The 6,854-nt window shown below is 48.1% G+C and overlaps 1 protein-coding gene across 2 annotated transcripts in view; it reads left to right on the top strand.

The window, feature by feature from the left end:
- Positions 1–390: 390 nt before the first annotated feature.
- The window catches only part of Dnmbp (dynamin binding protein), a 100,493-nt gene continuing 94,029 nt past the window's right edge, over positions 391–6,854 (top strand). The window contains exon 1 of one of the 2 annotated variants that reach the window (XM_013348204.2): positions 391–460. The gene's annotated coding sequence lies outside the window, so the exon portion shown is untranslated. The remainder of the gene's footprint in view (positions 461–6,854) is intronic. The other variant, XM_026781525.1, reaches the window with a different exon arrangement.

Here is a 6,854-nt window from a genome sequence, read left to right as displayed (position 1 = left end):
AAAATAGATGGGAAGAGGGGAGAGACCTGGTGGTGCACCCTCTGCAATCCCGCACTTGGGGAGTGGAGGATGATCAAAGGTTCGAGGCCAGGCTTCATCTCGGAGTAAGCTCATCGCGCAGCGGAGAATTTGAGTTTTCTAGATTGGAGGTGGTAAGGGTGCTCGGGTGGGGGTTGGGAGGTTAGCCCGCGCAACGCACCGCGGGTGCCTCAGTTTCCCGGGAGAGGCCTGGGAGCCCGGGCCCTGACGTGGCGGGGCTGCGGGCTGGGCGGCCGCCAGGGGGCGCGAGCGCGGGAAGCGGAGCTGGGGGCCGCGGGGCGGAAGCGGCACGGAGGGAGGCGGGGCGGCGCGGAGTCACCCGGATCGGCCCGCCCGTCGCCGCCACCGAGGGGAGGTGACCGCGGCCCGCCCGGGGCCACAAGTGGCCGCGCGCGGAGGGAACGCCGGGCGTAGAGAGCAGGTCGGTGCTGGGCCGGGCGCTGGCCGGGTGGCGGGGACGGTCGCTTGCGGGGCTGGCATAGCTGCTCCGGATTGCACTGCGCTCGGCGACGTGAGGCTGGGACGCCACGGGCCCTCGCTGTCCTCACGCACGGCTGTAGGGTACCGGGGGCTCCCGCAGCCCTAGAGGCCGTTCCGGGCCCGGGCGCGGGGCCGAGGAGTCCAGCCCAGACGCTGTCACTGAGCCGCCGCTGCCTCTTGGGTGGAGCTGAAGGATTCAGCTCCAGTTCTGTCCCTTGTCGCTGCTGTTGCCGGTGGGCATGCGAGGCCGGGATTGCGTGACAGGCAGGCAGGGATGGTTTCCCAAGCAAGCCTAGAGGACTATTTAGCTGGAGATGCAGCTTTGCTTTAGTGGAGTTTTTAGGTACCCAGGGCGCCTGCACTACTACCAGGCATCCGTGTGTCAGAGGAGGGTGGTGCTGTCTGTCACTCGAATAAAGGGATATTGGGATGACCAAACAGGCCGGTGTCTGATGTGTATTAAGAACCTCGAAGAGTGTTGGGGGGCGCAGGGTTGAATGTAAAAACCAACCTGAAAAGCGTCGTCATATGTAGAGAGAACGTTTCTGCGCTGTCGTTGTTCTGTAAGCTGCCTTTAGGTCTGTCTTACAGTAATCCTTTACAGTCACCAGAGCACCTCGTGAAACTTCCTGATTAGTAATGGTGTGGTGTGTGACAAGTGACTACGACACTGATGCATGGGTCGGAAGCATAGTTCAGGCTCCACTTTACTTAGTCAAGCGCCACAGTGCAGGTAGAACTGATTAACCCACAGTCGAATTTTGTGCCGCACCGACCTGATTTCTCAGTTAGCACTGCACTGATACAAAGTCGAAGCAAAAGCAGCGCCAGGCTGAAATGTGCAAGTTAGTGTATCCATCAGGACTCTGTAGAATCTCTCAGGCCCTCTTCCACTGCTAAAGTCTTTAATTTGAGTGTTAACTTGAAATAGATAACAAGTACAGTTTGGGGGGGATTAATTCTATTATTCTATTGTGGGGTATTAATTCTATAATAGTTTATAGCAAACCTTCAATTTCGTTATTACTCCCAACTCTCTCACTTACATAATGAATATTGGACTAAAGTGAAACCTGCCCCCCCCCACATTGCTCATGCTTCTGTGTTAGTGTCTAGAACCGAGAACTTGGTGTGTAGTGCAGAACCGCCAAGTCTGGCGTGGGAGTGGGGTACATGTTGTCACAGGTGATTTTTCCAATCAGTTGAGAACATTCTGACTCAAACTGATAACTTTTGTGCCGTAGTCACATCTTGCGTGTTTTTGGCTGACATCTGATAGGAGTCTTTATAGATGCTGTCCAAATATGTATGAATTATTCGTCTTTTAATCCACCAAGCAGGCCTCCCGACCTTTTCTTCCCACACACCCGCTCTTTTCTGACCCTGTTCTCTGAGCACCCCCTTTGCTTGCAGAGACTCCTCTTCACATTCCTCCTTCGCATGCAGGGCAGGGCTCCCCCAGAGTGCCCATTGAGCTTGCACGACTTTCTCCTACAGGACTGGAAGTCCTGGATCCCGAGATACCATTTAAGATCTGAAAGCTAATGCAAGCTTTTAGATCATCGTTAACATGGACAGCGCCGCTCCTGCCAAGGGGCTGAGCAGACTACATTTGGATACTTAATGGCCACGTGTGCAGATTGTCCTAAGGGATGTCTCAGAGCAGAACCCCTTCTTCTGCCTTAGAAGGAAGCCCTTTCTGCATGGTGCATTCCTGTGCTTCAAATTCATCGCTGTTCCCAGCCCTCTGGGTCACTTTGATCTGTACTGGGCTGAAATAAACGCAAAAGGAATATTTTAAGCTACAGATTGTTTAGTCTTAAATTTGGGGGCGGATTTTAAAGAATGATTCAAAGAGTACAAGAAGAGGCTTGCTACCTATTGGCAAATACAAAATTTGGCTTATGTTTCCAGGCTTATTATTCTGTCTTTTGGGACAGAATACAAGTCAGTTAATGTCACTTATAACTTGTCACCATTACAGGATCATCTATGAAATTCTCAAGCATATTTTCTTGTTAAAGTGTTCTTAAAATTAATTTAGAATATTTCTCAAAAGCTCTACACCCATGAATATGGAATGGTTTCCTATTATATCCGGCCATGAAAGCATCTGAATAAAATAATTTCAAGACTGGCTAACTCAGTCTTGCTGTCGGGAGCTCATTATGAGGTAGCCTGTGGCCTGGAGAGCAGGGAGATGGAAAGTCCTAGCCATAGCCAGACCCCCACACCCTCTGCCATGAAAGAACTATTATATTCACCGGGTGCTAACTTTTGAGTAGGCAGTTAATCCTTGGTGTCTAACAGAAAGCCATGCTGCCTGGTGCGGTGTGTGGTGGCTCACGATTTAATCCTCAGGTGGATCGCTGTGAGCTCACGGCCACTCTCTATGTAGTGAGCTTCAGGCCCGCCAAGGCTACATAGTGAGACCTTGTCTTAAAAAAAAAAAAAAAAAAGTAAAATAAAAAGCAGCCACAAGGAAGAAAGTAGGCGGAGTAGCTAAAATGAGGTATTTCATTTCGGGTGTGCAAGTCTTTTCTGCAGCCCGAAGATAGGTGGCTACTAAGAACTGAGAGTATGTTAAGGTGTTGTCCAGAGTGTGAGTCCGAGGGTTGTGCTCTGACCCTCAATGGTCCGTTCGTTCATTCATTCATTCATTCATTCATTCATTCAGCAAGTATTTTTGGAGCACTTCTATGAGTCAGGGAGGAAGTTTGAGGAAAGTGGGCAAAGGCCTGGTGAGGTACAGCCCCTGAGAGACATAAGCAAGTTTAGCTGTCCTCAGAATACATGGGCAATTCTAAGCTGTGTAGATAGAAAACACGGGGAGGGGGGCTGGGGGGCTTTTACTTTTTATGCAGAGCGATGGGAGCCTCTCCTGAGAGGTTGCTTGATCTCTGACTTGACTGAGAGAGTAAGGAGGTGGAGGTGGAGCAAGTCCCAGCCAGACACTGGAGCAGGAGCCTGCTGGGTAGGTGGGAGGGCTGACAAGGTCACAGAAGCCAAGCAGGGAGGCGTGGGAAGCGGTAGATTAAGAGGTGGTGGGAGCGGGGAAGGGCACCTCAGTATAGTCACTATAAAAGATCTGGCTTCCACCCGAGGAAGGGGAAGCCTTTCCGGGGTTTTCTCTGCCATTGAAGAGGTTGAGAGTAGATGTTGAGAGAGAGAAGTTGTGTGGCCCTAAATCAGAATTCTTCTCTGGGCTTTCATTTCCTCATCTGCAGAATAATTGGGTCCCCTCTTGCTCAAGAATTTTAAGATTTCGGGTCACGTGGAATACTTCTTCAGGGAGGCAAGGAGAACGTGGAGGAGGATGAGATTCTTAACATGAAAGCTTCAGATGACCTGAAAGCTTGACACCAACCCACCTGGAGCTGGCCAGGGCTATGAGTTAAATCCTGTCTCAAAAAAAAAAAAAAGTTCCTTTAAATCTTCTCACTTTCAAACTTTCCAGTCTCTAAGTTCCCTTTCTGCCTGAACCGGGATCAAAAACTGCCACTCACCCGCAGATCTGGCAGCCAGAGCATCTTTGTCAGGGAAATCTGGAACTTTCGAGAAGGAAACAGCCCTAATTTTTGTCCATTTGAGTTTAGTTGCTGTTATTTTTGAGGCAGGGTCTCTCTGTGTAGCCCAGGCTGTCCTGGCACTCCATCTGTAGATAGCCTTGAACACACAGAGATCTGCTTGCCTCTCCTCTGCAGTGCGGGGGATTAAAGGTGTGCACCACCATGCCCAGCCCCATTTCAGCTGTTTTATCACAATCTAAAAGATTTATTTTGTGTTCAGTTCTGTTATCCCACTCCCCTGCCCCATGTGTTCTTTAAACATTTGTTGAGATTTATTTATTTTATATAAGTGAGTGTTCTGTTTGCATGTGTACCGCATGCCATGCCTGATGCCAGATCCCATGGAACTGGATTAAAGATGGTGGTGACCCACCATATGGGTGCTAGGAATTAAACCCAGGTCCTGAAGAGCAGCCAGTGCTCTAAACGGCTGAGCCATTGCTCCAGCACCTCCCAGGTGCTCTCTTCAATTTCACTGTGCGTTTTGCTTGAGTAGGATCTTGCGAGGTGGAGGTATTTGATTTATGTATTTGAACTCTAGTGCTGTGGCTCTTCTTTTCCCCCGGGTGCTGTTGGTGTGTGCTCCTGCTTCATGTGCCACAGTTGCCTGTTCCCTGTGTAACAGGTGAGTGCTCAGGTTGACCTAATCCCCACACTCCAGTAGTTACAGCCGTGAACTCTTTCTCCTGCGTCTGCTTAGAAAGCCGTGTAACCTTTCTGTGGGATGTGAACTTAGAAGGACACTATTGCAGATGAGCTTTCATGGACTGAGGTTGAGTAAATGATCCCAGACTCATTTCTACAATAGCTGTTGTAGTTGAATGTTTTTTTCCCCATCCACCAGTTCCCAAATAACTGATGTGGAGACTTAATATTAATTATAATTTCTTGGCCAATCACTCAGGCTTGTTACTAGCTAACTCTTACATTTTAAATTAACCCATATTTCTTATCTATGCTTTGCTGTATGGCTTGTGGTTGTCCTGCAGCATGACTTGCTCCCTCTGTATCTCCTGGCAGCTCCTCTTACTCTGCCCTCCTTCTTCCCAGCCTCCTCTGTGTCTGGCTGTCCCACCTATACTTCCTGTCTAGCTTTTTATTAAACCAATTTAAGTGACAAATCTTCACATAGGAACTGGCAGATGGGACAGAAAAGTCTTTCTATAAGCTGTCCCCATCTCTGTTCTGCCAGAAGTATCTGTGTCCCCATGTTTCACCAGCTTCAGCTTTGCAGACTTTTTCTGACCTTGTAAGTGCAAGGTGACCGCTTGTTATCCTTATTTGTATTTTTGTCTTACTGGTCATTTCGAGCATCTCTTAGACGTACAGCTTCCTGTAAATGCAAGCTCTTTCTGTGTCATCTGTTGGTACCTGTGGTGTCACTGGTACAGAAGTGATTGTAATGGAAGTGCTCCTTGGTGCAGTTATACTCTGATGCTATCTTCTCGTCTGCTATATTCTATTGTCATTTATTTTTCTTTGGTCAAAATAAATCCTTAATTTTATATTATCAAATAAGTTATTTAACCTAGGTTTATGCATCTCAAATTTTGTTTTAAAAACTCCTTCCTGGGATTGGAGTGATGTAGGAGGGTCTTTATCTATCTGTTGCTTTCATTGGTTAATTAATAAAGAAAACTGCTTGGCCTGATAGGTCAGAATTTAGATAGGCGGAGTAGACCTAACAGAATGCTGGGAAGAAGGGAAATGAGGCACACACTATAGCTCTCTTCTCCAAGATGGACGCAGGTTAAGATCCTTCCTGGTAAGCTACCATCTCATGGTGCTACACAGATTATTAGAAATGGGTTCATCAAGATGTGAGACTAGAGCCAATGGGCCAAGCAGTGTTTAAAAGAATACAGTTTCCATGTAATTATTTCGGGTGTAAAGCTAGCTGGGAGGCGGGAAACGGCCCGCAGCTCTTTCTACATTGGAGAGATGCTCAGTGGTTAAGAGCACTTGTTCTTCTAGAGAACCCAAGCTCGGGTCCCAGGACCCACATCAGGCAACTCCTAAGCACAAAAGAGAATCTGATGCCTTTTCTGACTAACACAGGAATTGCTCTCATACATACACACACACACACACACACACACACACACACACACACACACACACAGAGAGAGAGAGAGAGAGAGAGAGAGAGAGAGAGAGAGAGAGAGAGAATTAAAAATTAAATTGAAATTAAATTTTTTTTTTTTGGTTTTTTCGAGACAGGGTTTCTCTGTGGCTTTGGAGCCTGTCCTGGAACTAGCTCTGTAGACCAGGCTGGTCTCGAACTCACAGAGATCCGCCTGCCTCTGCCTCCCGAGTGCTGGGATTAAAGAAATTAAAAATTTTAAAATGCCATCTCTGGGTTACCTCTATGACTTTAATTCTTACAGACATTTTATCAATGTTGCATCCAGCTCTATTCTGTTTTCCTCCATTTGATGAGCCAGGTTTTTAAATAGCATCTCGCAGGGGTAGGACAGGGGAAAGGATTGGGGGGGAAGGGAGAGAGGGAGCAGGGAGGAAGGGGGGGAGAGAGGAGAAGAAAAAAATTCCATGCTTTTCTTTATTGAGCCACGGCACCCTTTCCCCTTCTCTGTGTTCGCCATGGCATACTGTCCTATAACTCCATGCCTATCCCACTGGTTAATAGTTCCACGTGTTTCATCCCACTGGTCAGTAGTTCCACGTGTTTCATCCCACTGGTCAGTAGTTCCACGTGTTTCATCCCACTGGTCAGTAGTTCCACGCGTGTTTCATCCCACTGGTCTG

The sequence above is a fragment of the Microtus ochrogaster genome, chromosome 8, assembly GCF_000317375.1.
Source record: "Microtus ochrogaster isolate Prairie Vole_2 chromosome 8, MicOch1.0, whole genome shotgun sequence".
NCBI lineage: Eukaryota > Metazoa > Chordata > Mammalia > Rodentia > Cricetidae > Microtus > Microtus ochrogaster.
This window is presented reverse-complemented; position numbering and strand designations above follow the sequence as displayed.